This window comes from Battus philenor, unplaced genomic scaffold (genome assembly GCF_028537555.1).
Source record: "Battus philenor isolate CCGP_79_NKW_IND1 unplaced genomic scaffold, ilBatPhil1.0.hap1 SCAF_29, whole genome shotgun sequence".
In the NCBI taxonomy this organism is placed as follows: domain Eukaryota; kingdom Metazoa; phylum Arthropoda; class Insecta; order Lepidoptera; family Papilionidae; genus Battus; species Battus philenor.
Genome location: NW_027181692.1, coordinates 3,717,382 through 3,740,857, shown reverse-complemented (window position 1 = coordinate 3,740,857; position 23,476 = coordinate 3,717,382). Strand labels below are relative to the sequence as shown.

General features: G+C 38.7%; 1 protein-coding gene across 2 annotated transcripts in view; it reads right to left on the bottom strand.

Annotated features, from left to right (window-relative positions):
• Positions 1 to 19,688, bottom strand: part of LOC137926253 (uncharacterized) — a 137,841-nt gene extending 118,153 nt beyond the window's left edge. For both annotated transcript variants that reach the window (XM_068769840.1, XM_068769839.1), the window contains exon 1: positions 19,083 to 19,688. The gene's annotated coding sequence lies outside the window, so the exon portion shown is untranslated. The remainder of the gene's footprint in view (positions 1 to 19,082) is intronic.
• Positions 19,689 to 23,476: the final 3,788 nt, after the last annotated feature.

Genomic DNA, 23,476 nt, shown 5'->3' with positions numbered 1-23,476 from the left:
CAAAACTTATACATACAAACACATACAGGGTCCTGTATGTGTTTGTATGTATAAGTCTTTCACGTCTTTTGGACATTCAACCCTTTAAAGGTTTCAAAGGGTTGAATTTCCAAAAGACGTCAAGACATTCAACCTTTATATTAAGTTTTCTACGCTGCTATGTATGCAATACATTATTAATATAAAAAATAAACAAATTAAAAAATATTAAAAGTATGGAACATGCGTATCGGCTACTTTAATAAATCTCTATTGTAACCATGTCATTATTTAGAAGTCGTTGTATCCATAATTTTGTAGGTTCTAGAACAGTCCGTATTTTTCTATTCAGTCGAAAACTGGATAAGAACCGGTTTGAGTTCGCCAGTTTCACAGGTTAATCGATGTTTAACGCTGTGTTTCCATGTGACGGAAGGTTCCAGAGTTGATATTGTAACAACTAGCTGTCGACGTGCACAAAGATTGACTCTATACAAAGCGTAGAAGAGAACCTCTCTTAAGGTTGAACAGAAGGTTTTATTTGAAAATATTATGTTTATAAGCGTTTCAAGAAAATTTAAGTCTATATTAGTAACTATCTTCGTGTGATCCGCAATAATTTTTTTCTTAAAAAAAAAATCATCGTGACTAAGTTGTATATATATACGCCCACTGCAAACACATGTCTCCCAGAAAGAACTATATATAAGTTATAATTTTAAAATTTACGTTTTTAAACATATATAACCATTTTGATCTCTGCGATATCGGCCCGCGTATGGATAGTAATGAAATAAACAAGGAATTGAGAATAAATAGATTGTTAAACAAATAAGAAAAAATAAAAACTTAAAAAATTTGAAATTAGAGGAAAGATTGAAAGACATTGAGAAGGGCGAAAGGTGAGTATGGAAATAAATTAAAATTATTTGAAAAATTATATTGTAAATAAGGACCCTGTCCACCCATGAAAAAAGTTTAAATAGATTGCTCCAAAATTTTAACAATTTCAATTAAAAGCCTCAAAAATACTTACTCAAATTATGTGGACTGAGACGCAATTGCAGGTTACGGGTTCGAATTCCGGGATACAATCTAATATAAATAAAAATAAAGATAAAACACGTTTATTCATAATAGAAACTTTTAACAGGAATCTTACTGATCGTCAACTTATTATCTATTTTTAATCTGTAATATTATTGTTTGTACTTTCCTTCGCAAGGTGTTACAGTTGTGGAGAAGAAGCAGGAAGAAACTCTTCAACAACTATTTTTCTAATTATGTTTAAAACAGATTTATACATATTTATACACTTTCATTAGATATTGCCTGAATCAAAATAATCAGGTGACATCATTGCCACACTTTCATTTATTCTTCCCTTGTAGTCGGCGTATATGAAACGAAACGACTATCTATCATAGGGGCCCTGTGTCGGAGTAAGTCAAGTCCAACCAACCAGATCTAAATGTGTCACCGTATTCCCAATCTATACTTAAAGTTACTCAAGAGACAAATTTGATACAGGTTAAATATACGATAAATTTCTAGGGTTCATTTCTTCCCTATGTTCGACAAAGAATTAACAATAAGTAAACAATAAAAGAAGATAAGACTAAGTTAATTCTGCTTGCTTTTCCGCTAATTCCATCAACCGAAGCTTATGTCGTGCAAACGCTTTCCAGCAGAGATCTTTTCGAGGTTGCATGGATCGTATAATTTTCATGTGTTATGATTAATTTTTTTAGTGTTTTCTGTTATATATACTATTAGATGCACATTATTACTGTGTAAAAAGAAAACAAAAAAATATATAAATCGACGTATTTATTTAACCTCGATGTGTTTTATACATTCATTTAGGCCATAGATGTTCACGCAAGGTATAGAGGCCTCTCCCAAAGATGGTCACGAAGACCGGTTTAGCGCAGCCTACATGTAACAACTTCCCGCGACTTCTGTATCTTCGGTCCACCTAGCGGGGTCCACGTGGTCGCTACTGGAGAACCTTTCGACCCATCAGGCTATCGGTTGCACAAGCTTTGTGTATCGGCCGCTGCCACTTCAGTCAGTGACTGGTTCTTCTGCGAAACGAGCACAGCTCTCTCCATTGCTCTCTGAGTGGCCTTCTTATAAGGCCCATCTTAAGCGATCACTTCTCGGATCCGTATATCATCACCAGCTTGAACCGCACCGATTTAAACAAACTTTTATAAACAAAAATATTAAAAAAGAAACGCAATAATTGAAATGTAATACACATTAGTTTAAAACGTTTTTGTGATGCGAAACCGATATCGGACGCCTATCGACCTTGCATTTGCTGTCGTAAAATTGCAACCAAGCAGATTTTTTTATTTTCATTATTTCAACAAATTAATTATGCTTATTAATGTATTATTTTATACCTAATAAAGTCATTAGTTGTGAAAACTTTTGAATTGTAAATGCTGGTTACAATATCGGGTTCGAATTTCGTATTCCTATTTTAATTTATTTCTAAACATGGAGCAAATGCTAAAATAATCGGTTTGGTACTAAATTATATTTAGGTGAAAATTAATTTTATTTATACAAGTTGATTGATTTTACAGGTTTTACAGAGGCTCAGTTCAAAAAGGCGAATGTATAGTCGAATTTCTGTCAATTCATGTAGGATAGACTCGCTCGCAGGTAGTCGACGCGGACGGACGTGCGCTCCCATAGTGCAGTCCCCGGCAGCCCATGCTGCCCGCCAAAGTTACCGACGAGTAGTTGTGTGTGATTCAGTGTTCGACGCGACAGCCCACCGGGCGGTCGTGTCTAGTGCAAGTGCGCGCAGCCGACGGTGCGCTCAAAGCGCCCGAGTGTGTGAGTGTGCACGTGCCACGCTGAGGTGGAAAACGCCGCTGGGTTCCAGTGGGGTAAGTACACCAATTATTTCGTCTCCCTTGGGAGACCAATTCGACGCCCTTACCTCCCGTTGGTGGCTGCCGCGCAAGCGAGCAGGCTACCGAGGGAGGAAAGACTCTCTCTCCCTGCCGCTAGGCGGGGAGTAACCAACTGACGCGACCATCCAACAGCACCAAGATGGAGGAACTAGGGAGGCACCTAGTCCTCTTCCTTCAGGAATCTCACCCCAAGCTATGGGAAGGCTTCATAGCGAAGCATAAACGCTTCCTCGGAAGCGAAACCGACGACGGCACAGCAGTGCCGGATAAAAACCCAAAGGCCGCACACAGGCCAGAGACCCGTCCGACCCCACAGGGCCGGCCCTCCACCTCCTACGGGAGGTCCAAAACGACCTCAGAGTCAGAGTCCAGCGGCTCCGACATGGAAGTCGAACAAGTTAACTCGACAGGTGACGAGGGCTTCACCCTCGTTACTAAAAAGCGCAAACGTGCGCTCAAAAAAAGCGAAACCGAGGACACCTCGGTCCTCCCATCCCCAGGCGCATCGCCGCCTAAGAAAGTGGCCCAGACGGAGCGCAAGGCTCCGCAAGAAATCGAACCACAGGCACCCAGGGGTCCCAAACCCCCTCCGCCCATTATCCTTCAGGAGAAGGGCAAATGGGATGAGCTATCCAAATGGATAGCCAGAAATAAAATTTCTTGCCTTAAGGCAAAAAATACCCAGCAGGGTATCATTATCAACATAGGTACGGTAGACGACTACCGTAAACTTACAAAGCACCTCAGGGCACAGAACATAGGGTTTCACACCTATGCTCTCCCGGAGGACAAACAGCTAAGGGTTGTCATCAGAGGCATCCCTCTTGAGGTTGACGCAGGCCTGGCCTTCGAAGACCTTAAGGCACAAGGCATTCCGGCGAGGAGTGTCTACAGGATGTCCAACTCTAGGACAAAACAACCCATCCCCTTGTTGATGGCTTCAATTGAGCTCTCCCCGGAGGGCAAAAAAGTGTACAACGTAAAAACGTTGTGCCAGCTCAGCGGCATTAAAATAGAAACCCCGCATAGGAAAGGACAGGTAGGGCAGTGCCACAACTGCCAACTATACGGACATTCGGCGCGTAACTGTTACGCCCGCCCCCGATGCGTTAAATGTGATGGAGATCACAGCACAATTAAGTGCGATAGACCGGCCAACTCGGCCGACCCACCAACCTGCTGCCTGTGTAAGGCTGAAGGACATCCCGCGAACTATCGCGGATGCTCCAAAGCTCCGCGCAGGCACCGCGGGGGTGCTAAGCGCAATCAGCGCTACCAGCACCGCCCCCGCCCGGAACCACGCGGTACCACAACCGCCACCCAGCCACCGCCAGCGCCGCTGCGCCCGGCACCGGCTCCACTAGTCTCGGCATGGGCCAAACCCCTGCCGGGAACCCAGTCAGCTCGAGCTGCGGCGGCCGCAAGGCCGCAACCACCAGCACCAGCAGCAAGAAAACCCACCCCCAGGTCAGGTATGACAGACTTAGGTGCGGGACTAGAGTCCCTTACGGGATTCTTGGACCGTATAGACATCGATAGCGTTCTAGCGCTATCAAATGACCTCCACGCCGCTAGCGGGTGGAAAGAAAGGATGGAGGTGGCGATCAGACACGCCGCAACAATCAGGGCTCTCAAAGCAGAGCACTAAACACAAGAACTAACCACAATGGGTAGTACAAATACACAAAGGACTAAACCTAAAACACTTACTGTCGCGTACTTTAACGCGGCCGGACTCCAGTCTCAGAGGGACGAGATCGGCTTGTTTCTTAGGGAGCACGATGTAGACATCATGCTCATTCAAGAAACATTTCTTAAACCAGCAACTCGCGACCCCAAGATAGCCAATTATGAAATAGTTAGACAGGACAGGCTGACCGGACCATTAGGCGGCACCCTGATCTATTACAAAAGAAAACTCTACTGTGTGCCTATCACACCCCCCCCCTTTAGTCAACTTAGAAGCCACCATCTGCAAGGTGGCAATGACGGGCCATCAGTCCCTAGTAATTGTGTCTGCATACCAACAATGCAAGAAACCAATATTAGAATCGGACCTGGAATCCATTATGAATCTAGGTCCAGCAGTGCTTCTGGCAGGTGACCTCAACAGTAAACACACCTCCTGGAACGCATCAGGTCAAAATCAGAACGGTAAGGTGCTCTTCAAGCTAGCGGGGACACTTAACTATGACATAGTCGCTCCAAATAAGCCGACGAGGTACTCACATTCAGTCACCCATCGGCCGTCAACAATAGACATAGCGCTGCTTAAAAACATAACATTAGAAGTAGCAGCTATAAAGGTGGTACAAGATCTTACATCTGACCACCGACCAGTAGTCATGAAGCTGGGCCGGTCCGGCGGTGAGGTCCCTCTGACCAAAACCGTCGTCAACTGGCGTAGCCTCGGGGTCAAACTCGAGGCCACGAAACCCCAGTACCTGGATGAGATTCCAGACGTAATTGATACGCCCGACATAGCATGCCGAGCGATCAAATCCTTAACAGCTCACCTCTCATCAGCAATCGAAGAAGCCACAAGGGTGATACCCGAATCGGAACACCGACTCGGGGCTCTCCCAGGCTCCATTCGGAGGCTGATTAGGGAAAAGAATGCCGTTATGAGGCAGCATGACAAACATCCTTCTCAGGTTAACAAACAGAGACTGCGCCGCCTACAAAGGCAAGTGAAAGCGCGCGTCTCAGACTTTAGACACGATAGGTGGGATGCGCTGCTTCAGGACCTGGAACCGTCGCAGTACGCTTTCTGGCGGCTGGCCAGAAGCCTGAAGATGGACAACTGCGCAACCATCCCCCCTTAGTTAGGACAAACAATGCCGATCTCGCCTTCGAGGACTCAGAAAGGCCGAATGTTTAGCCGACAGTCTAGAAAACCAGTGCACACCATCTACGCACTATACCGACCCTATTCACTTACATCTGGTAAACACAGAAGTAAGTAGGAGAACCGCACTCCCCCCAGAGGGAGATGCATTACCGGAAGTGACAGAAAAGGAAGTCGCCGAGATCATAACAGATCTCAAACCTAATAAGGCACCCGGGCCGGACGGCATCACCAATAGGGTGCTCCGAGCCTTGCCCGGGCAGCTACTAACTCTGCTTGCAGGTATTTTCAATGTCCTGCTAGCCAGCTGCACCTTCCCCGACGAGTGGAAAGAAGCGGTCGTCATCGGCATCCCCAAGCCAGCCAAGCCCCGAGAGCTGCCAAGCAGCTACCGCCCCATCAGCCTCCTCTGCACCAAGGGAAAAGTGTACGAGAGAATAATCCTATCAAGATTGAAGAAATTCGCATTCGGTCAAAACCTCATCCCGGACGAACAGTTCGGGTTCAGACCGAAGCATTCATGTGTACACCAAGTACACAGACTGACAGAACACATACTGTCAGGTCAAGGAAGATCAAAAAAGCCCGTCCTCACCGGCGCACTTTTCTTCGATGTCGAGAAAGCGTTCGACAAAGTCTGGCACGAGGGCTTAATATATAAGCTCTATCAACTCAAGGTGCCCGACAGGCTTGTGCTCACCATACAAGCCTTCTTGAAGAACCGCACGTTCAGATATCGTGTGGAAGGAGCCCGGTCCTCCAAAAGACCGCTCCTGGCAGGAGTACCACAAGGCTCCTGCCTCTCACCGCTCCTATTCTCGCTGTACACCAGCGACATACCAAAAGACCCCCAGGTCGGACTAGCTATGTTCGCCGACGACACGGCCCTGTTCTACACAGACAAGCATCAGGGCCGAATCACGATCAGACTCCAAACCGCGGCCAACCGCCTAGGCGAATGGTTCCGGAAGTGGAGAATCAACATCAATCCGGACAAAAGCGAAGCCGTCCTCTTCGGCCGGAAATTCGAAAGAAAGCCGATGCGCAGACTCAAGCCAGTACCTGAGAGAAGGAAACTAGGCAACATCACCCTCTTCGACCGTCCAATCCCATGGAAAGCATCGGTCAAGTATCTAGGAGTCACCCTAGACTCCCGACTAAACTTCTCACCTCACATCAAAACCGTGAGGAACAAAGCAGCCTTCGTATTGGGTAAACTCCACCCTCTACTCTGTGCCTCCAGCAAACTCTCGCTGAAGCACAAAATTCACATTTATAAAGCCTGCGTAAGACCTATACTGTCCTACGCAAGCGTAGTCTTCGCTCATGTCAGCGAGCTGAAATTGAATCGCCTGCAGGTAATTCAAAACCGCTTCATCCGGAAAGCAACCGGTGCGGCACCATACCAGAGGGACGTCGACCTCCACAGCGACTTAGACCTCCCCACAATCAGAGAATACTTTGGAGAGGCGTCAAGGAGATACTTCCATGACGCCATACACCATCCGAACAGTCTGGTGGTCCAAGCGGCCAACTACATACCAGACACACACGCAACGACAACAAAGCGTAGGCCACGCCACGCAGTGCCGGACGAGGACGCTCCGACCCCGAAAGGCATTAAAAAACGCCCCCTGAAAACATCAGAGGGGGCCACCACCAAGTAGACCACATCCAAGATGGCCAGGACACGCCCGACGAAGAGGGCGCACCGAATAGCTACTGCCAAGAGACAGTAGCGAGAAGAAAACATCGAAGAAGAAAACGAAGACAACATCATCATCATCAACACAGAAGACATGAAGACGAAAACTCCGACAAAGCCGACGCCGACTCCAACACCAACATCGAAGGAGGAAAGCCACAGCAACTCTAGCTAGTCTCTTGCAGTGCTCACACGCGCCGAGAGTCAGCAGTAGGATAGTATATAAATATTAGCTCGCGGGTCTTCGACGACGTTCTTTCGCGAGCCCTGAGTCCGACGAAGTTGTGAAAGCCCGCAAGGCTAACAACATCATCATCATCAGAAACCAGTCAGTCATGTAGGATATAACCTGTTTAAAAATATATGTTTTCAGAAATAATAAATAACGTGGTAATAATATAGGAAGAAAGAGCATTTTTGATATTATTATAACATAATAAAATTAACTACTGTTTACAATCTGCCCCTGGAGACTTTTTACTGTGAGTAGTTACTGGTCTGTCGCATTCCAAGAGAAAATACAAATTTATATAAAATATTTCAGAGCGATGTCTTTATACAGGTTGATTGGAAATAGGTGTATAAGCTCATTGCTAACAAATGTGCTATACCTTCACTCCTTTAAGGCTTTTACGTCTATAACCAATCATCCTGTATAAATAAACACTAAACATCCTGTATGTTGAATATAACATTACCCATTAATCGCACTTCAATATATTAACAGCATATTGAGAACTATTTATTTATTTACAAGTTGGAGCACACCAAGAATGTTAACACTAAACATATAAGAAAATCGTTAAGGTATCTTGAAATTGGTGCTTATGTTATAATATGTGAAACCTAATTTCAAGAATAAGTTCAGTATAGCCAGAGCCATAGTTCAGATATAGCCCAGTGGTGGAGGACTGCGACTCATAGGTCGCCGATTCGATTACCGGGATACAACAGCCTTAAGGCTCCGGCGGCCATTTGTTCCGCGTGCTATGGGACCAGCTTTTTTCCCTAGGCTAAGTCGGTTAAGACATTTAATTAATATAACTTTAATTTTTCTCATTTCTGATTCGATTTCGCAGCAAAAATCCAAGATTTTTGTAAATATACACGCCATCAAGGATTAAATAGTTTTAATAAACAACACTGGCAGAATACAGAATGTAGTAGGTGTTTTTATTTTCTCCTAGATTATCCATATTTATTATTTAATATAAACATTACAATACTAAATGTACAATATATCGAATAAACTTTGATGAAGTTAGTATTTGCTATGGAGATAATCGTTGCGATCTTTGGGGCACCAGTTGGCATGTTGGCGGCTGCCCGCCCCCGTCTTCGTCATCAGCAAGAGCGATCAGAGGTCGGATCAGTACCCTAGATTGCCGAGTGGTCCTCGCTGCCCTCCAACCCGTATACTTACATACGATACACTGCACATATTTTCATCCCTCCATTCCCATGAAGCTGCAAAATTCCACAGGCTTACCATCACTAACTTCATCCGTATATTAGTGGACATCTACCGACTTATATAATGATAAACAATCATTAGGAAAATACACTCCAGCAATTTTCTAGAAAATTGTAGGTGAATTTGCACGTACTGCAATTACCGGTAACGCATTTTTTATCTTATATAGAAAACATTTTTAGTGTTGTGTTTAATTCCACACTTTTAATAAATGGACTCGTTGAAGCGTGGCGACTGCATGTGTAGCGCACACACACGCGACGCACAACGGCGAATGCATTCCGTACCGTAAATATGGAATACGCTCAATTATAAATAGTATGGTAACTGATTGCATATTTTCTTTTCAATCAAATGAAAAAAAAAACTGTAATTGTTAAATTTTATGCAAATTTATTATTAACCTGTCAACTGCCTATGGACATATATCTCTTTTTTTTGGTTTCGCGGGGGGAAATCTTCCGGACGTTCAAGATGCCCCGCCCCTGGCGGGGGCCAGGGATATGTGGGATTCCTACCCACTAAACCCCCCCCCCCCGCGTGTATACGCTACCCCCGAAACCCTCGTGGTGCTATCACGATGGTTCGAGACCACGTTGAACCATCGTCCGCCTCAGAGTCGCCGAAGCTAGTGGGAGTTTAGGACCCCTTCCCTAAATGCCCGCTACTCCGAAGTGGTAGGGGAGCACCATTCATCGGAGGGCCGTCGCGAGGCGCGTCCCTGCACTGACGGCGTCGTCTCCGAGCGGGATCTGTCCTCTGCCGATCTCGTTCAGCCGCCTCCTTCTGCCGGTCTCACAGAAAGACGCTTCGGCCCTCCACGCCGATGACCCGCTCAGCATCGCCGACACGACTACTGGCAAGGAAAGGTCCTGTCCGATCTCGTCCGCCAGGATCTGCCGCTCCGACTGCCACGCCGGGCAGTCCGTGAGCGTGTGCGAGGCGGAATCCTGGGCGGCCCCACCGCAGTGGAAGCAGTTCGCCGTTGCTTCGCGTCCCATCCTACACAGGTAATTACCTGCGCAAGCCTGTAGTTGAGCCTTCCATGTCGTCAATGGACATATCTGTCCCAACTCTAACGATATAAAGTAGGCTACGTTATATCACATCATTTTAGAAACACAGTTTAAAATCGCTTGCTCTGTATATACTGCAGATGAAAGAATCATAAACAATAATATTTCTTTTATCATTTTAAAAAATTCGTTTCCAACACTGACAGGCGCCACGTCGCGGCGTACGACGGGTTAATCGTCGTTTCAGGCCGAAGACGCCCACTGTTAGGCATAGGTCTTAACCAAAGGTTGAGGGAGTATGTTCGCATTGGTATTATGGTACGCAGACGCTGCTGCCTATCTTCTGTAAGCTTGTGAGCAACAGCAACCCTATAAGCTTAAGAATTTGAACAACCATTTTTTATCATACAAAGGTAGAATCCAGTCTAGCTTCCATTGAACTCCTGGGTGTATTTCGAATTACTTTAGAAACTAGGACCTCAATTTGATCCTAGTTCATATTAATTTAAGCTCTTGCGGCATTTTTCTACTGAAAAACACAAACGATCACTTGTAAAAGAAACGGCCACTTTTTAATAGGATTTTTTAAAACTGTTTTTATGTATTGTATAAATAAATTAATTACATTTTGAATAACACAGTCAGAGTATTTAAATTTTTATCGTCAACTATAACTAAAAATTTAAATGAAATCGCAAATAATCGTCGAGATATTTATAGATTTTTCTATCTTTACTAGCGTCTCTTATGTGTTGGATTTGGACCATCGCGTCACGACGTTACTTGCCCTATTAAGATAACAATAATGACCCCAGCATACTCGACACCGAAAAACATAACTTACAAAATACTTCGTAAACTTATCTAAACATATTACCGTTCCACCTATCAGTGGAAGACTGTATATCGAATTGGTTAAAAATGTTTAAGACAATTTCATCACATATATAGATAAAAAAACTTCCCTGCCCTGGAATTTCGTAAAATTCGTTTATAGCTGACCTGTACTCGGCGAAAGTAATATTCCTACCATAACAAATTTTAATATATAATTAGCTTTATTATTCCAGAGATATCGATTAGTCAGTACATAGGTGGGAGGAAATCTCTTGTTATATATATATATATATATATATATATATATCATTAATGGTTATGTTAATAAAGGCAAGCATTTCAGGGTGATTGGTAATACGTAAAAGCATTAAATCGTTGAATATAATACAGTGATCAAAAAGTAAAGTAAATTTGTTGATAAAATGTAAATTCTTTTTTATTTATTCTTCCAAATCAACTTTATTCCCCTTAAAGTAATCCGTGTCCAACGCTTTTTCCGGTCCTCGAAAAAGTCGGAATAGTCCTTGTCCTGTATAGCCTTCATGACCTTTTTCGATTCGGTTTTTATCTTCTCGATCGTGTTGAAACGTCGTCCCCGCGTTGGTCTTTTCATGTTGCTGAATAGCTAGAAGTCGCGCAAAGTCAAATCAAACGAATACGGCGGTTGCGGAAAGATATGAAACGACTTTTGGCAAAAAAAAATCGAAAAAAAAGACTTTTTTTTTTTTCGATTTTTTATTTTAGTACCAATCGAGACTTACGCGTTTGAAATTCGAATACTATCAGCGAGGTTTCTAATTGATAGTTGATGATTTTCAAGCACGAAATTTTTCATTCTTCGGTAGATGTTGATGGTCGTCCAGTCTTCAACGCGTTCTTGGTGCACTTTGAACTCATTGTACTGCTTATATGTTTTTTTGTCATAGTTTGATAACCAAAGGCCTTCCGAAACATTATTGACGTACGACGCACAAGAACATTCGTTCCGAAAACAAAATTTGACACAAGTTCAACAACCACAAGCTCAACAAAATCACCCCAAATAAAAATCGAAAACATCATTCATTCATAATTTTGGTAGTATACATAAACACGTAACTCGTATATAATTAAACCTTTTGACAAACAGACGCTTGGCAAATGTCTGACTGTCCTACAAACATAGGAAAAACCTGTCTTCCTAATGCCCAGTTGTTTTAAATAACAATTTTACTTTACTTTTTTGATAACAGAGTATGTTAAAGACTTAGTTCCGATGTTAGATTATCAATTGGAATTCCGGCGTGCACTGGCTTGGCTTCGTATAAAATATATGACATCATCACTGTTCACAAAAGTGTTTATAAACAAAGAGATTTTAATTTAAAAACGTTCTAACACACGTGACAGACCTTCGTACTTATAAAGATCGCGATGTTAAAATTTCTTAACTCAGCATGACGTCGACAAACAGGCAAACAAAGTGATAAAACTGTTCCGTGATTTGGAACACAAAAGACTTGTCGTTGAGGAAATATAATTTATTCATCATCATATAGGCCGATAGACGCCACAATGAGCGGTCTATCGCATCAAGCCAGTTGTGGGCGATTTACCCACGCTGCGTCTATGCGATAAATTACCTTCATCTTTTTATCATTCAGACAGATCAGTGATTCCCAAAGTAAAACCCTGAGAGTCGCAGTCTCAGAGCTTCGCTACCTTGCACTGACTTGTTCAATTCGTCACTCTATAAATACGAATGTGGGACAAACAAATAAATTTACAGGAAAAGAATATCAGGTACCTAGGGGGTGTACCCAACACGGAAAAACATGGCAAGGGGTCTATGACACAAAAAAGTTTGGGATAGATCATTTAATAAAGAGTTCAAATATTTTAATAATGACAGATGCATAGCAAAATTTTTCGAAACACGTATAATTACAAACACAATTAAATAGAACCGTTATACACAGCAAAAATTTAAGATTGATTTATTCTTGATAAATAAAGAAGGTAAGTATTTATTTAAATCACTGGTATGGATATTCAATAAAGAAAACAAATAACAATTAGTTAACGAGTTATAAGTGCACTTGTGTGTGGATCGCTGCTCCAAAACGTGCGCGACGAGACGTAAAATGACAGACGAGCGAAATAGGTCGCCGAGCCGCAAGTACGCGTGCTTACTCGAACGTCTGTTAGCAATAAAGACAAAATAAAAGCAAAATCTAATATATAAAATTCTCGTGTCACGGTGATCAAACTTGAACTCCTCCGAAACGGCTTGACCGATTTTTACCAAATTTTACATGCGTATTCAGTAGGTCTAAGAATCGGCTACTATCTATTTTCTATACCCCTAAGTGATAAAGGTTGTTCACACTTAATTTTTTTTTTTAACGAAATTATTTGTTTTTATTTTTTTATGATACAGCATACAAGAATACATACAACCATAAATTTTCACCCCACTACGATCAACCCTTATTTTTTATTTGTAAATTACAATATCAATTTTTTTTGCAAAACAACGTTTGCGGGATCAGCTAGTAATATATAATACTGTGATATAAAATAACAATGTAATTTAAGAAAATGTAAAAAGAAATGAGGAATGAATGAAAGGTGATACAGAGCAAAAGGGAAAGACAGTAGAATTGTGGAATGAAAGAATAGACCGAAAGACAATGTGAAGTATGGAAGAAGAGAAAGAAAATAATAAAAAATTCTGTGAAAAATTAAATAAATTTGCCCCAAAAATTCCCTGTCCCACAAAAGATGGGGGGTACGAGAGGCCCCCAATAGCGGGGGCCATAAAAAAAAAGTCTGTTAGCCCACAAACTCTCCGCTGCAATATTTATACAGGGTGAATAAAGATTTACATAGATGAAGAAGCTTTAAACGGAGAATATATAACTTATTTCTTAGCGTTCAAACTTTTACACCTATTTGCGATAAATCTGCATAAAATAGGAACAGATAATAAAAAATAATTTTAATATGCAGTAATCAGATATATTTAACGATTTTTCCAACTTTATTATCATTACGTTATTTATGAAAATATTGACAGAAAATTAGTTATACATTTAAATCTTATACACCTATGTCAATTGACTCTGTATTCGATGTTATATTTGCTTACACCTATATCAATATGCAATAAATATACTTTCTTTAAAATTTCTAAATCATTATAAGTGTCAATATTAAGAATTAGAGTTTTTATTTATTGTTTATAGGCGAAGTTTTTTACTTACTCTCGCCTGATCTTAAACGATGACGAAGTGTAAGATGCTAGATAATTGCGTAGAAGGTACCTGATCACTCATGACTTAAGTAAAAAGAAGAAGATCTTATTGTGACATTTTTAGGCATCTTTTTGTCTCTTTTTGAGGGACGCTAAAAGAGTCCAAACACTTGCATTTGTATGAATTTATTTTATGAGTTCTCCTATATTGTTAATTTTAATAATTCTAATATGTATTACACTTTCCTCGCCTTTCCACCAGAATGAAAATTTACATTCCTTTATAATTTAATATTTTCTACCTGGCGTCACCTACTATTAACGATTTTGTGTGTTTACCGGTAGAGGAGAAATAATATACAGACGCAATACGTATTAAAAGCCAGGATAACTTTGGCTGATTCAAGTGTCAAACTCTCTTACGATCAAAATGATCCAGAGACATACTCGTCATAACCTCGCGAATTTAATCATCAAAATTAATAACATATTTAGATACATTTTATGCTATTATCGCTAATGAAGAAATATATAGGAAAATTATCAACATTTTTAAACCGACCGATAAACAATTTTAAAAGGTCATCGTGATATGTTCTTAATATACAATTAAAATTCGAAATTAAAACTTCTATTCGAATTAGTAAACAGTATTATTTAATTAAAAAATTATATAGATTAACACTAATTGAAGTGAATGGAAACAGGTGTCTAATCTGCTAATAATACCATAAAATAAAATTATCAATACGTATACAATTATTTTGCAAGTAATGTTGTTGCAATAAAGCGAAACAGATGTATTTTTAACTAGGATAATATCACAATATCTTTTCTATCTGCGCAGTAATAGATGCAGCTGGGGCTTTAAGATCAGAGCCCTGGAGTGGAGACCACGACACGAGCAGCGTATTTCATCCGCCTACAATGTGGACAAATGACCTTAGGGGGTTTCCTATGCCATGCAGTAACACAGGCAAAAGCGATGACCAACCAAGTTTGTCTCATGGTGATTTTAAAACGTCCCTAAGATCTAGTGGTTGGAATAATAAAAACTATACAGCTGTTGAAGTAATATCTAATACAATAATAAATTTTACATTGTCTTTATTTTATGCAGAGCACGGGTGGCTACTGAGGCTACTTCAGCATGTGCAGTATAGGACCTCCAGCTATAGAGAAAGAGATCTTGTTAAAGTTCAGAAAACATACCCCGCTTAAACTTTACCGGCAGTACTTTCGACGGGATATTAAAGTACGCAAACGTAAGCTTTCTCTTTCTCCCATAATTATCTTCATCCTCTAAACGCAGAGTGATATTCGTCATTATGCTACACCATCTGTTCCTATGTTTTGATAGGTAATTCATTATATTTAGATGCGCTAAATCGCATTTAAAAAAATAAAACAGCACTTCCTTCGCCACTAAAATAGAATATATATATATATATATATATATATATTTGTACGTGTGTATAGTAGTGTATGTATTAGTATGTATGTTCATTCTAAGCTGCCCTCTCCTTCATGTCTCTCATCTCCATCCAAAGGTTGTCTGGTAGAGATCGCCTCGAACGATACGACCGCCTCTTGTACCTCTTTATGTATTGTTATTTTTTTCCTCTATTTATTGTTATGGTGTACAAAAAGTGTTAATAAATAAATAGATATGTTTGGCATCGTCAAGCATTAACTTCGATGTCGAGTGTTTAGGAGATTTGGCTCGACAGATGGGACTTCTACCGCTCAGACGTTTGTTCTCGGCTGTTCCAGATTATGAACGTCTTTTCTGGTTATGTGACATTTATGTCTGATATGATGACGATAATGAATCTCTCATAAATCATCTTGGACAAAATTTCTTATTAAGGCCTCTAAATTTACGCAGTGCTGGAGTTTCTTGCCTACTTTTACCAGCGCTAACGCTTTTCAAAATCGTTTTCAAAATATTAAGAAGACAATAGCATCCGGCCAAATAGAGGTTCAGCGCTCTCTAGCGCCCTTGTGTAGGAATGCTAAGCGGGTATTGCCGACAACTGACAGGGTGAAATAATACTATGTCTCGAGCTGAAGCTCCTCTAGGAGCCCCCGACATTCGCTACTTAAAATGATGTCTTAGGCTAGTCCGCCTTCTGCGCCCTTCCTACTTGAACCCGCGGAATTAGCAACTGCCATTTAGGTAGCAGTAAAAAGCGTGAGTTCTTTAAGAATTGATTACATATACAATGTCCTATACATTTCCTTTACAATAATTTATCATTAAATAATTACATAATTTTTCTACCTTCTTAAAATTTCTCTACCTTGAGTTGAATCGATAATGCATTCATGTGCTACATGGCATTCAGTGCACCATTAAACAATGTGTAAATAGACAGAGTTAATAAATAAATAATTTGAAACATGAAAAATGTTTTAATTTTTGTTGCTTAAACTGACAAACAGAAACTATAAATATAATATATTAGTAGATGTGCATGTGTTTTTCTTGAAGGCCAAGAAGTCAGCTGTTAATTGACTACTAACATATTTTCGTTTATGTGGTCGAAAGTATGCAGAAAATATATTAAAATAGTGTTTATCATAGAAATTAAGTTACTGACATCCATAGAACTGACATGGAAAAAACACCACAGAGATTATTTCTCTAATCACAGAGTGATTGCTTATAGATTTAAAGCAGCTTTAAAGGAGCAAATATATAGAGCTTTAGGTTTTTTTTCTATTGAAATGAGACTGGCCAATGATTTCTGGCACTATAAAGTTTGCAGGGACAGATAATTCATTTTAGTATGCAGTAATATTAATTTTGAAAATTAATTTCCATTATTATATCATCACTATATTTTTGTAGCATATAATAATTGATCGTAAATGAGCTAATTTAAAGTTTTTACATTTATAACTGATCACCTTGTATATCTATTGCATATATCTGGTTTCTTAGCTTTCTAAAACGCACCTAAATTATTTTAATTTACCTGTAAAAACTTGCATTATTTAATATTCATTCCAAGATCTTTTTATAATTAATTTATGCATTAATTAATGAAAAAAATGAACTTTTCCATTGACTATACAGCTTATTAGTTTAAATATTTTGCTATATGCATATAAAACTTAATAATGAACTATGATAAGCGATTCGTAGTTCACTGACATTTCACATGTTTGCTTAATTTTTGTTGTTAAAAATTGATTATTTTAATCTAAATTTAACATAATTACTTAAATAGCAAATAACGGAATATATATTTATTTAATTGTTGTTTTAAATTAGGTATGAACATTGGTCTTAGTAATGAAAAGAAAAATTTTTAAGTGCTTCTGTTTATTTATTTCTTTTCGAACTCTACCACAGTATAAATATTTAATCATTTATAATCTTCCTTTAACACTAAGCATAAGAAGCGATATTCTGTCTGAAGATTGGATATAGTTTCATATCAAAATTATTTTATCTATGCACAGTTTTAATTGAATATCTAAATACATGTTATTTATGACCAAACATTAGATATTAACACACTTATTTACTTAAAGAATAAGATAGCAAATTTTGGAAGCAGGTTCAATGGTTAGATTATTTAAAGGAATGGTTTTTGGAATCCTTACTTGCACAAATAGCAGGTATATTTATCTGTCACACATTTACATGCCTGTTAACAAAAAATATAAAGCACATTCTATTATAAACAATCTTTCAACTTTTACATCTCAGCTTTCGGACCAGCATCTTTCAATGTTCTTACTGAGGTTGTCTATGATCATGGTATTACAAAGCAATTACCAGTATGCAGTCACCGCTCCTAAACTTTAAGACCTAAATCGCCATAAAATAACATAAATTACAGCAGAAAAGTACTTCTTTATTCAGATAGATGCTAAAGAAAGTTTCAAATGATTTTATGAATGCATTCAAATAATGCTTAATCAGATTTTATCTGAACATATTATTGTTATAACTGTCTATATTTATGATTAAGAGTATTTTTAATTAGAACTAATGTATCTAGATAGTTATAAACTAAAAGCAGTGATTGAATGAATTGAATTGAAATGGACTATGGTGATTCACTTTAAAGTTTAATTATTATACATGCAAGAATACTATACAGAAATAGAGATAGTGAAAAATATTGTGAGAATTAACTGCTAGTTTTGGATAAACACACCATATTTCAATCTGTAATTTCAGTAGAAAGTTTATATAATGTATACCTAACATTAGGTAATGGAGATAGTTGAAATCGGTTAAAAAACCATTGTTCCATTTTGTCTTTAACTTAATTTTTGGGTTCAAATATACAGCCAAACTTAACAATTCATATCAGTCAATTGGTTAAATGTATAATGTGTAGGTTGCATACATAATTTTATTAAAATAATTCAAAATAAATTAGCTTTTTTAATATTGGTTTTCTTAAGTGCTGTGATTCACTTTCCCGCATATTTTTTTAAAAACATGTTTAATAGATAAAAAATTAATTACATTAAAATCTTAATAGTTTGCAGCTTAAAGTGAACACATTAGATGTTAAATATTTAAATGATCTAGACACCTGGACTGGTCTTTCCTCCTGTTATATTATGGTCATAAAGAATATATTAATTGCTACTAAAGTTAATAAAACATTTTTTTAGAACTAGATTCTTATTTGATGCAGTACAGTTGCAAATGATTTTAAATGAAATTTTGCATGCATTTCCTACTAAACATGTGCAGATTAGTTATAGATAAAATTCAGACACATTTTAAATCAGACATAAAATCTGTAACTAAATAAATTTAAATAACAATGTTCTCTAGTTCGTTCTACTAGTTTTATCTATGCTAATCGCAACACTGGAGATGTAGATTGATGGGCGTCATTTCAACGTTTTCCCTAGGTGTTTAATAAGGTTTAAATATTTGTTGTTATTAATCGTAACACGTAACTTTTTCTACATTTTACAACTTTGGAAAAAATATGAATCGTGGTCGAAGGTCTGGGGCTTTGCGGACATGCATCAATTGTAGTGGACTTTCTAGAATTGTTCTAACGGAGTACTCACTGGGACGTTCAGCCGCTGTGACTTCAAGCGACTGACGGTGGTCACTCGGCAGGCGAACCCTGGCGCTGGCGACGCGTCCCGCCGCTCTGCCCCCCGGACATCCGTCACAACACAATTCAGCCGATTGCTTTCACGCACGGAATGCACTAGACACAACTATTAGACAAACAAATTAGTGAAAACACCCACTGTACAACCGTTCAATGACATCGCACTGCAAACATCGGCCCCGTGTCGACTCCCTTCGGAGCACTAACCCATATTCGGGCACCGTATCACTGTGTAATCGACGGAATTATTACCAATTTGCAGCACCGCGCGCGACGTCCGTTCGCTGCGAGAAAATACAAGTAAAACGTTTTTCGAAAGCGCCTAGACGCTCGCATGCAGACCTTTCGAAAAAGTACAAAACACAGTCGCGCGCCAAATAGGAAAATCGATAAGGCCGTCGAGCGGTCGTCAGGTCGCAACTAAAATAATAATTTATCAAAAAATGTAATAAAAACGACATTATTCCCTGTGACGGTTCCGACCTGTCAGAATTTTCTACGCAAAACGCGCCCGATTCGAGCAGCCCGTCGAGCTCTCGTCCGGTCGTAGGCGAACGCACCGATTCAACTCGGGCGGGTAAACGCGCGCCGGCGACCGAAAAGCGACCCTATCGACATAGACACTTGTGACTTTCGTATCTGGCGCTAATCGCGAAAAATGCGAAACGGATACAGATTTGTTTGTAAAACTTACGCCGGGCGACGGTTCGCGAGTTGGAAAATTCCAAACAAAAATGAAGGAGCGCGCGCGACGCCCGCGGTCTCTAACGCGGCACACTGTTTTCGAAACATTCGGTCCGACGTCATTTTTGGCGTATTTTGAGTTGGATCGTGAACGGGAAAACTCGAAAGCGTTCGGGCCTTAGACAAGGATGGACGTTTTTACGCGCGGGCGAAACTAAACCTTACGGTCTTAGGGCCGCATACTTAAACGATTCACTTTCCTATCGCTAGACGAGGAAACAAGAGAAGCCGTACTATTTTGAAGTTTTTTTTCTATGCCCACAGTGCTAGAGCGACTGTTTTTCTATGTAAATCTGCATATGTGTGCGTGACTTCCTGTACGAATGAAAAGTGCACTTGTAGGCGTTATTGTATTACATAAAAATAGTACAGTCGGCGACTTTGGCTTACGGAATCGATAATCTAAAAATTCGTTTTATATTTTTGAGCAAGTCATGTCCGTGTTCTTTCATTGCGCTAGTCGACTGTTTCGAAACCGACTTCCCTACAAATTAAATACAGTTACGGATAAATGCGACCGTAGCGGCTCGTACTAGCAATTGCGTTCAATAGAATGTGCAACAGCTATGTTTTATGTCTTATTGTGATAGGTATTTTGCCTGACGCTTGTGATATTATTTTATAAATCGTTGCACGTGGAAGCGAATAGCTCCTTGAAATAAATAATATACGGACTCCGTTTGGTACATCGTTGGATTCGGTTGTAAGAGTCGTGCAAATCATTGACACGTAATTCAGTATAGCGAATAATACCGCCGTGGTAATAGTCATTGCAATATCGTGTCGTACTTGTTCATATTTCTATCGTTAAATTAGGTAAAGAGCGGAAAATTTATGCCGTCTATTGACTTTGTTGATATGTTTTTAAAATGGAATACGGATGTCTTATCGTTCGAAAAATAATGACACATGAATTATAGATTGTTTGTTACAATTATTTATGTTTCACGATATTAAATTATTAGAGGCTGGCGTGTTTTTATCTTATCAGCGTTATTTCAAAATACAATAGACGCAATATAAATTTACATTTTTACGCTTTTATAACTATTTTGACGCTTCGACTGTTTTTGTGTAATTAGTAAGAATTATTGTATTTTTACTTAACAAATTTAAAATTAAAAATTATTGATTAATTCTACGATGGATTACATCTTTCATTGACGTCAAGTTGAGTCTACCACTTGTTCTGATGAAATACCACAGATCAGCAAAAACTGGCGAAAGAAACTCAGCGGGACTTTGTTTTTTTTTTTAATAATTTAAATTTACATAACTTATTAAAGATTGTAATAACATGGAGCCAAAGACGTCATTTACAAGCTATGCTATCTTCCATGAAGTCATTTACAGTGTTTTACAAACAAGTTTTTTTTTTAATATAGCAACGGAAGCTTTCTATATAATTTCTGTGATAATGTCCAGAAAATGATGCGTAAAAATAATTTGCTTTTGCTTCTTGTAAACATATATTTTGTATGTCACAGTTTCTAGGAAAAATAATTAATTATTTTGTTTTCCTTGTTTTTTTTTCTATAAAATTATGGACTTTATCTGTCCTTTGAACGTTCCCTTGGAACCACATTTATGTGGTTGTTAAATGTCTTAAAGGTGAAAAACAAAGTAATTTTTTGCATTTGTAATTTCTCTATTGAATATTTTACAAGATTACGTTGTTAATTTGCCACCAAAATCACGTGGTATAACTTTAGAAGAATAGTTTCTGTTCGTTTAGGACATGTTAAATATAACCTTTTTAAAACGTAAATCTTTATACGGACTCCTTTGTCTCCACTGTGTTGCCAAAACGTGATAAATAGTTTTAATAAAAGAATTATAATTTTTGACCTGACTTTACTCTCGCTCTACTGCGTAAGTGGAATCTGCAGATTCCACGAGTTCGACACGTCAGGGCTTAAGCTCTACTTCCTTGTAATTCTGCAATGGGATTACACAAACTGTAACTAACAAAAATAACACATAGATTAGAAAGGTTGGATAGGTCTAGAAAAATTTAAAAATATAGTTAGGAACTAGAAGGAGGAGAAGGGAGGAAGACGTTGTGTAGAAGATGATTAGTAAGCAAGAGGAATGGAACATATTTTGAGGAAAAATAGACGATGAATGAATGAAACTGTGAAGGATGAAGTGTAATGCAGTTATTGATCACACATAGCAATATACAGGATGATCGGAAGTCTTACTTGATAAATATCGTTCACATTTGATGTTCCCATTTACCTTCATCTTTTTCTATGGTTTTATATAACATACAATTTTTGTTTTTTTTCTATGTTTTAAAAAACAATAAAATCATAGTTTTATACGATCTCTATTCAATAAATCCATGAATATATAACGATGAATATTACGTGAGTTATTTTATATCAAATAGTTTTTAAAAACAAAGAAGATTTGAAATAAAATTTTCCGGAAGTTTTGCGCTCTTCGCAGTCCATGGTGACAGGTGGGGCTGACATGATGGAATTCCATATGTTATAGTTATTTAGAGATATATTTAAACTTGGTAGAAGGGAGAAGATGGGAAAAAATGAATATATCTACTCAAAACTAAAAATATAATTCAGTCAAAAAGTGGTTTATTTTCAGTAACGATTTTCAAGCGTCGCCTTCAGTTAGGAAATAGAATTTGCTCGGTGACGTTTTTACTCCGTTCTTAGATTGCAAATATAACTATAGAAACTGGAAAAGGCCTTCGTGCAGAACCGCATTCCGTTCACTTGCGAAATGTGTGCATAGACCATTTTCGAAAAATTGTCGGAAAAAAACTGTGTCGCGTTTTTTACCATCTTTAGTTTGATTTCCAAACGAGCGTCTAACGAAATACCTCTGCGAACTGGAGGTTATAGGGTGGCCATTTTGTATTACGTCTTTGTCAAAATAGTTTTTTTTTATGACGGCGCAAACTAGATTTTCAGGATTATTGAAACTAGTTGTACAAGCTTTTATATACGTGATTGTATAACATTTGCAATCAAATAATGTATGGTATACCCTATCAAAAATCTTCGGTTTCGAAAACTAAATAATCTAATATATAAAATTCTCGTGTCACGGTGTTCGAACTTGAACTCCTCCGAAACGGCTTGACCGATTTTTACCAAATTTTACATGCGTATTCAGTATGTCTGAGAATCGGCTACTATCTATTTTCCATACCCCTAAGTAATAAGGGTGGTCCACCCCTAAATTTTATTTTTAATTTTTTTAGACAATTTTTTTGGTTTTTATTTTATTATGATACAGCATACAAAAATACATACAAACCTAAATTTTCACCCCTCTACGATCAACCCTTATCTTACATTTGTTAATTAAAAACTTTAATTTTTTTGCAAAACAACGTTTGCGGGATCAGCTAGTAATTTATAGAAAAAAAAATACGTTTTTAAAATTCGAATAAAAATATCACATGTTATAATTGATTAGTGTTTATTTGTCCCTGCCGATTTTGGTACTCGCAGAAGTTATAATAGGCCTGTCATATTTTGAAAGAAAAAAAAATGTAAGTTTCACATAAAATGATAATTATTATAAACGGTAATGTATTTCATAATTTTGACTACCAGGAGACCGAAA